The sequence below is a fragment of the Osmerus eperlanus genome, chromosome 13 (assembly GCF_963692335.1).
Source record: "Osmerus eperlanus chromosome 13, fOsmEpe2.1, whole genome shotgun sequence".
NCBI lineage: Eukaryota > Metazoa > Chordata > Actinopteri > Osmeriformes > Osmeridae > Osmerus > Osmerus eperlanus.
The window spans coordinates 14,667,145-14,679,927 of record NC_085030.1 but is presented as its reverse complement, the minus strand read 5'-3'; positions in this window follow the sequence as shown (position 1 = coordinate 14,679,927).

Genomic DNA, 12,783 nt, shown 5'->3' with positions numbered 1-12,783 from the left:
AGAGCTGTTCTACATTCTGGACACCACCACTTTGATTAAGAAGGCAACTTGAAGGCTTTATTTTTTATTAGAAATAACAAGGAAGAATACATTTAATGGAAACTAACATTGTCACAAAAGATGAATCATATTTGTTGAGGATCAGTGTTGTTAGTTTTCATTTCAATCACTTTCACAAACAGTAAATCCAGTTTGGCATTTGTTCTGTTCTTCTATGAGTCAGTCTGAAAACATCTCCATATCTCTCGGGGTAACTTGAACACATTTAGGAGAAATGTGTTGAGTAATTACAGCATTCTCTGTGGGTCATGCAACTTAAACTGTGCCATAGGCATTGTTTATTCAAGTCATATAAAGAAGGTTTTTAGAGGTTTAATTTCAACACTTTAATGTGGTCTTTGGGTGCTCCAATAACCTGACCCGTGCAATTAGATGTGGAATCTGGTGAAAAACATAATTCTTCTCTTAGAAAAAGTATGTTGAAAGTAGGTGGAGCAGTTGACTGATATTATGGACACATCATACAGGAAACATTACTTTTCCTACCAGTTTCGAATTTCAAGTTTATTTTCCATTCTTGGTCCCTCTACTCTTAGCAGTTTCCTTTCAGTTTAACAAAACAAGTATATGGGAGATAGGACACAGTGGAAACCCAACTCAGAGGCTAGTGTAGTTGAATCGTTTTGTCCCATCGAATGGTTTGAAGGAAACATACCTTCTGAATCACTCGGCTCCCTCTACGGTGGAGACAACGTGGTGGATGTAGAATGAGCAGAAACATCAGAGCACATTGAGAACCTTGAAAGTGTCTTCATAACTACAGTGGATGTGTTACAAAATTCAGAAATGTTTTACTGTAAGCTAATATGGACCACTATTTACAATTTAAAGGCAGGTGCAATCAATTATAATGTGTGTACTAAATGATGACAAAATGAGTAAAGTAAATGAAAAAAAAATTAAGTAGCAATATTCAGAAAAGCTTTGCCATTTTACACAAGACAGATTAAAGGCAGGACAGGCAATTTTAGCTCAAGTTTGAAAGGATTCAAACCAAAATATCCCAACGCCTCCCTTAAAAGCCACTCTTCCAAAACCCATGATTGTTCTGCCTGACTGCGGGGGATAGGTAGACAGACAAGCAGCGCGTACAATCATTGCATTCGGTCCGAATCCCTACTGATCATGAGTGCCGGTCCGACCATAATGATTGTTACCATCCTGCATCCCACAGATGTCAGATTGATGTCATTTAACTGTCAAACGGGTTGCTATCAAGATATGAAGGGCATTGCAGCAAATATGATACAGTGCTTCACAACAACAGTGCTTGCCCTGCCTTTAACCCTCGTGCTGCCTTCGGGTCACATGACCCAAAGGTTCATAACGAACCATCGTTGTGTTTACCCAATTTTACCCAATACAAAAACAAATAAAAATAATTTTCTTTTAACCTTCGCAATGTGGGGGGTCTGAGACAGCCCAACGGTTAAAAGAAAATGCTTCACTTTGTTTTTGTATGCGGTAAAGTTGTCGCAATACGACGGTGGGTCACAATGACTGATGGGTCAGAACGACCCGAAGATAACACAAGGGTTAAGAAGGTTGTGTTGTGCGTCTGATGTAGCACTTGCGATTTGAAATTAGAAACCATCTTAACAGCGCCCCCCTCTGGCATATACTCTACACACCTCATCCAATGTGTGTTGGGCTCTATGCGCAGAATGAAAATTCATCCATCCGTTTACACCTGCTACACAGACATTTGGATGCAAGTAGTTCTACCAGAACATTCAAATGATTTTATTACAACTGAGCAATCAGATGAAATGTAGCAACCAGCCCCACGACGTCAGACATCTAGAATCTTCAGTTTTTAAGTGAATTAATTCTAATGTCTTCTTCTGTGGTTTTCAGAACTGCTGCTCCCTGTCTGCCTTGTGCTGCTTCAGAAACGAGCTGGATAAACTCTCCCATGAACTATCCCAGAAACTTTCCCAGAAACAGAAACAGCATATGAAGTTACTGCTTAAAAACCTACGAAATCCACTCACGGTGAGTCACAAGGAACAACTAGCGTAAATACAATCAAACAACAATATTAAGACAGCGCTGAACAAAAGGTTTAATTCACACAAATTTGTTGTTTTCAGGAGAATGGTGTAAACTTCTGCAGTCCAGAGGAGATTAAGGTAACTATCCATTTCCAAAACATAGACCTCTAGTTTTGTGTTGTAACAAACAAATCACGTTTCGCATGAATCTAAATGTATGTTGTCTTGTATTTCTCCAGGACACGGTTTGTTCACCTTGTCATTTACATCCAAAGAAGGACACCAAGGAATTTATGATACAGTTGAAATCCCTATTTCAAAAGGTATCTACTTTGAATTCACCTCACAGACTACCAATGAACTGTAGTGTCACGTATTTTCACAGTGCCAATCATACTCATACTAACTAATATCTACAATGCTGTTCTCCTACCAGGCTAACAGCATGTGAATGGAAGCCTGGACAAAGAGACGTCTGAATGTGTAAAGAACACTACACTGTTAACCCCCCAGAGGTCAGATCATTAAGGATTATGGCCATCCTGCTAAATAACTTATTTAATTAATATTTATTCTTTTAACATGCAAGTCTTCTGTAAGAGGGAGCCAGGTGGCTGAGTGGTTAGGGAATCGGGCTAGTAATCTGAAGGTTGTTGGTTCGATTCCCGGCTGTGTCAAATGACGTTGTGTCCTTGGGCAAGGCACTTCACCCTACTTGCCTCGGGGAGAATGTCCCTGTACTTACTGTAAGTCGCTCTGGATAAGAGCGTCTGCTAAATGACTAAATGTAAATCCTCAGAGCTGCTTTTGCTTTACCAGTTCACACTGTGTATACAGGATGTCTTTAATTTATTCATGTAATGAGCTTAATGTTCGTGTTCAATTGTTTTTATTGAGTCGATAGAGCCCATAGACAGAAAATGAATGTTGAATCTCAGGAAAACTGTATTTCCAACAATGTTCTGATACTATTTTGTTGATCCTGTGTTTGTATAAAAATCTGTCTAGATATGTGTCGTTGACAGTGTATGTACATCTGTGCTCTTCTCTGTAGCTCTAACTCTATGCTATTTTCAGTAATTTAAGTTTTAACTTATTGTTTTGCCAGTCAAAAAGTGGGATTACCTGTTCAATCTAGATTTAAATTAAATAAAACAGATCAAACTACATTTGTGTAATTCTTGCCTGACATGTCTGACTTGGTTGCCATGTTGAAGACAACTGAGCAACAGTAAAGCGATGTGTAAGCATGGTATTAACCCAGCAACGTGTTCCCGGAGAGAGCTTTTGACAGGGCTGGCATATAAAGTATGTCACCTAAAAACTGAGGTGGTGTTTTTAAACACATTTTGTTGTCCCTACCAAGATACAGTAGAGGTAAGCCACATGTACCGTGGTTTCTCTCACAATGACAGGTGCTAGCTGCTGCAAGCAGGTGTCTGGCCTGCTGCTTGACTCTGGACTTCCCAGAGCTGTGGGGGGGGGGGGGGGGGGGGGGAGGGGGGTTTCAGAGACAACAACAATCTGTTTGGAGATGCACATCCTGCCCAGACATTCTGCACCTCCATCCATCACTAAAGCACTCTGTCTCTGATAACATGTCATTAAAATATGGAGTGTCCACCAGCACCAAGTAAGGCCATACGGTGTCACAACTCTTGAATTTGAAATTTCACAAGTTATTGTAAGGTCAGGTTTAGTTGTGTTGTGTCATACGTGATGGTTTTGGGTTGCAGGAAAGGTGTTGTGGGTTTGGTGGTTCATGCAGAACAACAGGTGTAGTGTTCCTGTGGTCTGCTCACATGCTGGGTTTTCCCAGACCATGTGGGGCAGAATTCCCATAGCGTGCAACTGCAGGTATTCCTGCTGATCCTGTGAAAAACAAAATGTTGTTTCATAACTGATGCTGCAAAGGTGTATTTTGTCAAACTTTCTACACTCTTGATTATGCTAAAATTGTAAAGAAAATGTTTAACCTTTGAAGTTTTAATACTACATACAAAGTAATTTCATAGAGACAAAATATATTTACAAACAAAAACAAGACACAAAGACACGGTGTAAATTCTTCAAACAGGCAGGAGTGTGATAATATCAATGTAATTGTGCTCCCGAAGTTGATATCCGTTTAGCCCAACAACCCATTTAGCCCATTCTGGGCATCAATCCAGAGCATCAGTATTTAACATCCTGAGCCTAAGAATGGGTTTGGTGACTGGCGTGGGAAACAGATTTGGTGGAAACTAATTTGAGCTTTGCAACCGGTAGATTTCTGCCGCAAGAAATAGAATACAAAAAGGTCAGGACACCAGTCCGGCAATTTCAAGCGTGTTTTCCCATTTTTCTCTCCCTGCTCTCCCGTCTATCTCTCAAACTGTCTCCATTCAGAAAAAAATACAATATACAGTTAGGTCCATAAATATTTGGACATTGACACAATTTTCATCATTTTGGCTCTTTATACCACCACAATGGATTTGAAATGAAACAATCAAGATGTGCTTTAAGTGCAGACTTTCAGCTTTAATTTCAGGGTATTTACATCCAAATCAGGTGAACTGTGTAGGAATTACAACACATTTTATATGTGGCCCCCCCCCTTTTTAAGGGACCAAAAATAATTGGACAAACTAACATAATCATAAATCTAATTGTCACTTTTAATACTTGGTTGCAAATCCTTTGCAGTCAATGACAGCCTGAAGTCTGGAACCCATAGACATCACCAGACGCTGGGTTTCGTCCCTGGTGATGCTCTGCCAGGCCTCTACTGCAACTGTCTTCAGTTCCTGCTTGTTCTTGGGGCATTTTCCCTTCAGTTTTGTCTTTAGCAAGTGAAATGCATGCTCAATTGGATTTAGGTCAGGTGATTGACTTGGCCATTGCAGAACATTCCACTTCTTTGCCTTAAAAAACTATTTGGTTGCTTTCGCAGTATGCTTCGGGTCATTGTCCATCTGCACTGTGAAGCGCCGTCCTATGAGTTCTGAAGCATTTGGCTGAATCTGAGCAGATAATATTGCCAGAAACACTTCAGAATTCATCCTACTGCTTTTGTCAGCAGTCACATCATCGATAAATACAAGGGAACCAGTTCCATTGGCAGCCATACATGCCCACGCCATAACACTACCTCCACCATGCTTCACTGATGAGGTGGTATGCTTTGGATCATGAGCAGTTCCTTCCCTTCTCCATACTCTTCTCTTCCCATCATTCTGGTACAAGTTGATCTTGGTCTCATCTGTCCATAGGATGTTGTTCCAGAACTGTACAGGGTCTTTTAGATGTTTTTTTGGCAAACTCTAATCTGGTCTTCCTGTTTTTGAGACTCAACAATGGTTTACATCTTGTGGTGAACCCTCTGTATTTACTCTGGTGAAGTCTTCTCTTAATTTTTGACTTTGACATAGATACGCCTACCTCCTGGAGAGTGTTCTTGATCTGGCCAACTGTTGTGAAGGGGTTTTTCTTCACCAGGGAAAGAATTCTTCTGTCATCCACCACAGTTGTTTTCCGTGGTCTTCCGGGTCTTTTGGTGTTGCTGAGCTCACCAGTGCGTTCTTTCTTTTTAAGAATGTACCAAACAGTTGATTGAGCCACACCTAATGTTTTTGCTATCTCTCTGATAGGCTGAAAAATCAAAACAAACCTAACGATGGCTTGCTTCACTGATGGTGACAGCTCTTTGGACTTCATATTGAGAGTTGACAGCAACAGATTCCAAACACAAATACCATACTTGAAATGAACTCTAGACCTTTTATCTGCTCCTTGTCAATGAAATAACGAACTCCCATGAGGGAATAACATACACCTGGCCATGGAACAGCTGAGCAGCCAATTGTCCAATTACTTTTGGTCCCTTAAAAAGGGGGGGGGGGCCACATATAAAATGTATTGTAATTCCTACACCGTTCATCTGATTTGGATGTAAATACCCTGAAATTAAAGCTGAAAGTCTGCACTTAAAGCACATCTTGATTGTTTCATTTCAAATCCATTGTGGTGGTATACAGAGCCAAAATGATGAAAATTGTGTCAATGTCCAAATATTTATGGACCTAACTGTGTATATATATATATGTAATTAATTTAAAAAACAAGATAGAGTTGCAGGTCTTATCAGGTTCACAGCTGTTGATAACATCTGTGATCCGTTTGTGGAGAAGCATGCAGTGGAACAATCTGTCTGCTGGTTTTGTTTCATTTGAATTCAATTGAAATACTGATCAGTCTTTCCACTAGGTAGCCTACTCTAGGTACTGCAATAACTCCAGAGGGAGACATAGCAAACCTACAAAGTCTTAGATAAAACGTTGTGACGCAAGCGTGTAGGCCTGTGGTTCTTTTCCTTAATGGCACACATTAGACTGGGCAGACCGCTATTTGCTTACGGTGGTTTGTGGTTTCTTTCCTCTATGCTTTTAAACATCATCCTAAAATCAAACATCGGTTTCTACAGTTTCTCAGGCTTCTACATCCCTGATTGAAATCGAGTGGGCCTAAAGACTGAGGATTGCATGAATGTGTGAAAACATGACTATGACTTAAAAGGTCAGAGAGGCAGGTGTGGAATCACTCAGGGAAATTCTATAACAACACTGCTTAACAAATTTAACTTACAAATCCCAATTAACATATTTGAGATAAGTAAATAAATAAGTTAATGTTTCTCTGGTCTGCCCAGTAAAGGGTATTCAAACTAAATCATTTTGGTTTCAAGGAAGGTAACCGTATGTTTCAGTGGTGCAGGACTGTCTCCCATCACTTCCTGAATCACAGGGGCTAATGTTTTACTGCTGAATCTAGCACAGCTCCACATGGCAGTTGAAGTTTTAATACTACATACAAAGTAATTTCATAGAGACAAAATATATTTACAAACAAAAACAAGACACAAAGACACTGTGTAAATTCTTCAAACAGGCAGGAGTGTGAGAATATCAATGTAATTGTGCTCCTGAAGTTGATATCCGTTTAGCCCAACAACCCATTTAGCCCATTCTGGGCATCAATCCAGAGCATCAGTATTTAACATCCTGAGCCTAAGAATGGGTTTGGTGACTTCACACTTTCCATCTGTAGCATGGAGCCTGCATAGCGCATGAGTCTCGTCTTGATTTCTGCCCGTTTTGAAGTGCCTGTGCGCATCTGTTTCACGCAACATGTCATTTAACATTACCAGATCATCTGAGAGTAGATATGTAAAGTGAGTCAAACGTTTTTAATGATGGATTAGATGATTCATTCACTGGTTTGAGCATTTGACTGTAGATCAAGAGGTCTCAGGTTCAAATCCTCCCTCTTACATCGCTTTGGAAAAAGGTATCTGCTAAATGAACACCATCATTATTAATAATAGGTAAAAAATGATTTTCCCTTTTCTCCTAATCCTCTCCTCATCCTGTCATCTTCTCATCCTGCCACCCCCACTTAGTCAAATACGCCATGACAGGATCTGGGGACAAGTACCGCAGCAGTGACCTTCATCAGAGAGAAAACGGAAATAGAGAAAGTTCCAGAGGACATGGGACAATCGGTTCACGTGGGCTTTATGGTCAAAATGATTGTGATTCACTGAAGTACTGAAATGACTAAGGTGAATGAAAGTGATGTCAGGTCTAAAAACAGCTTCGTTTTTAAATGGCTGTACCAGAGCCATGGATAAATATGGAAGTAAATAAAGAATTTGGGAAAAATATCACCTTTACCGCATCCCCTCCATATTTTACATTTACATTACATTTAGCAGACGCTCTTATCCAGAGCGACTTACAGTAAGTACAGGGACATTCCCCCCGAGGCAAGTAGGGTGAAGTGCCTTGCCCAAGGACACAACATCATTTGGCATGGCCGGGAATCGAACCAACAGCTAACCACTCAGCCATCTGACCCCCATGTTCTATGTGGTGAGTTTGTCTTGTGAAAAGCATAACAAGTTTCAAACGACTACCACAACCCAAAGTCAACCCAGGCATGCATGTATGATGTCTTTGATATTTGAAGTACAGTAGACTAACATAATTAGTGTGGTTAAATGTATAATAGGCGTTTCCTGGAATTAGCCTGGTTTGTGAATGTTTTTCTTTTATCATTTGTTTTGTTAGAAACCAAAGCTGATTTTCTCCATTGCATCTTTATACATACTTTAAGGCTATATAGCTGCATGGATGTTTTACACAAATAAACTAAATCACAGGTAAGAGACGGCTGCCTTGACAACAGGGATGACACCTGTCACACCCCAGGAAACCAGCGATAAAAAACAAACAAACAAAAAAACACCCTCTTCCCACCAAAACTATTGAGTACACTTATTTCACCTAAATCTTACCATGCATCATCAGTAAAAACTAAAGTGGAAAATAACTCATTTGCACAAACTGTCAGTGGGCATCATCACCAGGTCTGTGACATAAGTGAACATTAGGAATGAATGAGATCCTGATTGCCCTGACAGGGAACCCCCTTCAGATGGAAAACATCTCTTCCCACAGCACCAGATTCTTACTCTTTCCACTAAACAACCTTCAACCTGGTTTTCGCATCTCACCTCCAGTTACGACAATGACTGAGCGGTTCAGGGTTTTAGATTATTTTTACATACGTAATGTGACATTGAGCTAATCTATGACAGTAGACAACATCATTCTACACTAAAACTGTACAAAATCATAATCACTACGAAATCATGAAGGTGCCTTGAGGTAGGGTGATGCCGTGCAGCCTACGTCAGAGGTAACTGCTGAAGTCAAACACTAGAAAGCTCTACATTTCGTAAGAGAAATGAAGATCACACACGTCTATGTTCTGTTCACACCACATTTAAACAGACGTGTTCGACGTGGATCCAAAAAGACCCAAAGATAAACCAGCCTCACTGTCGCAGGGTCACATTACGTTACAACCCGGAGTGAGAACGTGTCTCAAGCGAAGAAAGCCGTGTTTGTGGTTTGTTTCCTAGGTGACGGGGGGGGGTCCGTCTCATGCCAAGCATGTGACACGTTGTGAGGCTTGTCCAATTGGGTTGTGGGTCCTGGTTTATTTCGGGGAATGGAATTGAAATTCTTGCTTTATATGTTAATGTGGCAAACTTTAATGAGTTGATCTGTGAAATCTGTCATGTTGTTGTTTGTTGCAGTGCTATCAGAATATCTAACAAATCGACGAAAGTTGAAGGCAATCTACTTTGTAGAACTGATGAGACAATACTTTGTTGCCACGACACTGATTACAAACTAGTAAGTCACTTATTAATCAAACCATTTCATAATGTAATCAGGAGATGAAGCTCCAGAGAAGCCCCTACAGTGCTTGGCGTCAGGAGGACCACAGGAAGTTAGGAGGAAGGAAACTACTGAGGATCTGGCCACAAGTAGTTAAACACATACAGGAAACACGTCCAGACCTACAGTTGTGCAAGGTTTGGTCCTGGGATTCTGACACTAGGTGGAAAGATGCCCAATATATATATTTTTATTTACCCTTTAATTGATCAGGCAAGTCGATTAACAACAAATTTGTATTTACAATAGCAGCCTGGCAAGAGAATGGGGCCTCATGAATATGCTACTATGGACATACAACACAAACATCAAGGTAAAGAATTAAATTGAACCCCTTTAATATTAATGAGCAGTGAACAAGTGGTGTGAAGGGATTTCACCCGGTTGTTAAGCACAGAGAGAAAAAAATCCCAAGAGTCATCAAAAGGAAAAAAGTATAATTTGCCCACACATGAGGACATGAGCATGCAGTATAAAAAGAGGGCTAACTTCTTCACTCACATACAACAACCCCTGTTCTTACAGACTCTTTACCTCCAGCCCAATACATCTAAAAGGATACATCTTTGAAAAACTCCACAAGACCATGGATCACATCTTTAGGATTGCCTTTTGCATGCTCTCCATCTCTTATCTTCAAGGAAAACCAATGCCATCTACAAATACCGCTACCTTTGATTCTACCACGGACATATTCAAAGATCTTCTAGAGGACACTGAGCAACTACTGAATCCCACAGTGACCTGTGTAAGTTACTATAGAATCATTATTATTGAAATAGATGGAATGCTTGACTTGGGCTCTTACTCAAACCTTTCATCCACCGCAGGCCAATGGATCAACCTTCTACACTGCAGATTTTACAAAGGTACGACTTATCTGATTCTATTAAATCATGGTGTTTAAATTCTCACCGTCTTGATTATGTGCAGCATAAACAAACACCTCTAGTCTAAGACATCTGCTCTGTTAGAATGTTGGACCAGTGGTGCAGGATCCTCAGCACAGCTGCTCAGATGGGGGTTTCAACACACTTCCCCCCTCAGCCCACAATCCTCTCCACAGCGTCTGTCTGTCTGTCCAAAACCCAACGTGTCTTTCTCTTCCAGGAATGCATAGACGCCGCACTGAGCTGCAGCTTTTCAGAGCTGGAGGACGTGGCCGAGAAATGCCCCGAGCATGAGACCAACGTTTACGATATCATGGTCAGCTTGGAGAGTTTGATAGGTCACAGAAAATCAACAAAGAACTCAAGTGTGAGTATGATTTTGTAGCTAACTGTATTTAAACAGGTGGCAAAATGGATCTCCCTCTCAAAAAACGGAACCTTGTTTAGTCACGCACTCACTCACACACACACAAGGTACACTATTTACAGGTTGACTCTGGCTTTGTTTCTGTCTTTAGGGAACTGAATTCTCTTCAGAATGCAAGTGTGAGAATCAGAAATCAGAACAGCTACAAGGGTTCATTATAAACCTGCGGACTGGACTTCAGTGGATCCAGAGCCAATAGTTTGCAATTAAGGATCAAGAGATTGTTATACAAAGATTGTAAAGCAGTGTGTGGTAAAACAAGTACAATTTCAGCTGCTTTCTAATGATGCTTCTATTCTAAGCTGTGACACATCTACCGAATCTGTACTGTACATATGAGAGGCTGCAGAACAAAGCTGCAGCTAACATCTGGATCTACATTTTAAAGTTCTCAGTGTATGATATGAGTGTTAATGTATTTGACAATTATTTATTTATCTATCTATTTATTAAGTATTTATTACATTGATTGATAATAAAACCTTTTTACCAAGAGTTTAAAGTGCAAAGTGGATTATTTCTAAATATGATAGCATTAAATAATAGTCTGAGTTTTATGTCATTACCATGATCAAATTAATCGTTTGGATAGGACAGTGTGGGTTAACGGCATTTCATCCACTGTGTCATACAAGTTCTCTAGATATGAGTTATTAGGAGGTCATGGAGACAGGTGGGGGAGGGGGAACAGAAAGCTAGCGGAGGAAAACCTCGGAGGGTTTGAATCCCAGCGTCTAACCAGGAGTAAGGGTCAACCCCTGAACGTCATGGTTACTCCATCAGCTTCACTTCAGAGGGGGGATTCCTATTCTGCTACGGCCCAGACCACTAGGTCAGGTATGACCTCACTTGTCACTTTCTTACTACAACAGGCCACATATGGCTGCATAGCAGAGGTGTGGAACAGATCTCGGGGCTTATCTGGGTTCCGGCATTCTCACAAGTCATTTTACTGATGGTGATTTAATCTACAAAGTACTTCATTAATACGACAGCAAATATGTGCCTTTAATCGTTTTAAGTAGCTTTGCTCATGTGATGAGTGAAAGCCTACACAAAAAAACTAATTATTTTAACGCGAGTTCTCTTTTCATGCAACAAAATGCCTTTTGAAACAGGCCACCCACGCAAACCTGCCCCACTTCTGCAAACAGGAAATGATTTCAAGGATTGAGCACAACGTTTACATGTGACGCGTACGGTGGTTCTGTTGGGATGACTTAGCCATTGACCTCAGTGTTTGCAGCCGGCCCCCGCTTTACACTGTTTGGGAGTAGAACATTTTATTTACTACCAATGTGTGGTGTATATTCAACTAGTAAATGGCGGCAGCACGGCCTATATCTAGCAACCAAGATAGTAGCAGGTCGGAACGACTAACGACCACATCAAAAGAGTTGCATATCCTGTTTATTTTGACGTCTACTCTATGCACCTGATGTGACAGGGTTGGACCTCTTTCTAATACAACTTTGCTCACATTCGTGAGTTTGGTAAAAGTTTGATCGGACCATTGAAAAAGGCTCAAAACGAAAATAAACATAATACTAAAATACTTACACACAGCCTGTTACTATGCAAATATAGTCTGTCACCAGTACAGAATGATACATTTAGTACAGTGTACCATGTCATAAATACCAGGGAAAATATGATCTACATTAGCTTCAGAAGTGATAGAGCTTCGAACAGCTGATCACATTAAGTAATTTTATGACAATCAGATCAGTCTGCAATTCACAAGAGGGGCCATCGACCGAAGGAACTGAAAACAAAAGACCTTTCAAAAATGCTAGCTAACTGATTATGTAAATAACAGATAATTGGAATTCTGAATTTGAATATCAACCGTTTAAGTGAGAATTCCATTCGTAGGTAAAGGCCACTAAGAGAATCTTGAAAGGGTCAGGGGAATTTTAACCATACTCAACCACCTCGGCAATAGCCAGACCATAACCTTTCAAAAACATTTCTGTACAGTATTTACTTGCAAACAACCATTACATAATTTGGATGCAGAACAGCTTCAATAAACATCAAATGCACAACATACATCACCGGGTCAAAACTGTTTCCCTTGTCCATTGAACCACTTGGTGTTTTATGACACGACTGTCAAGCCT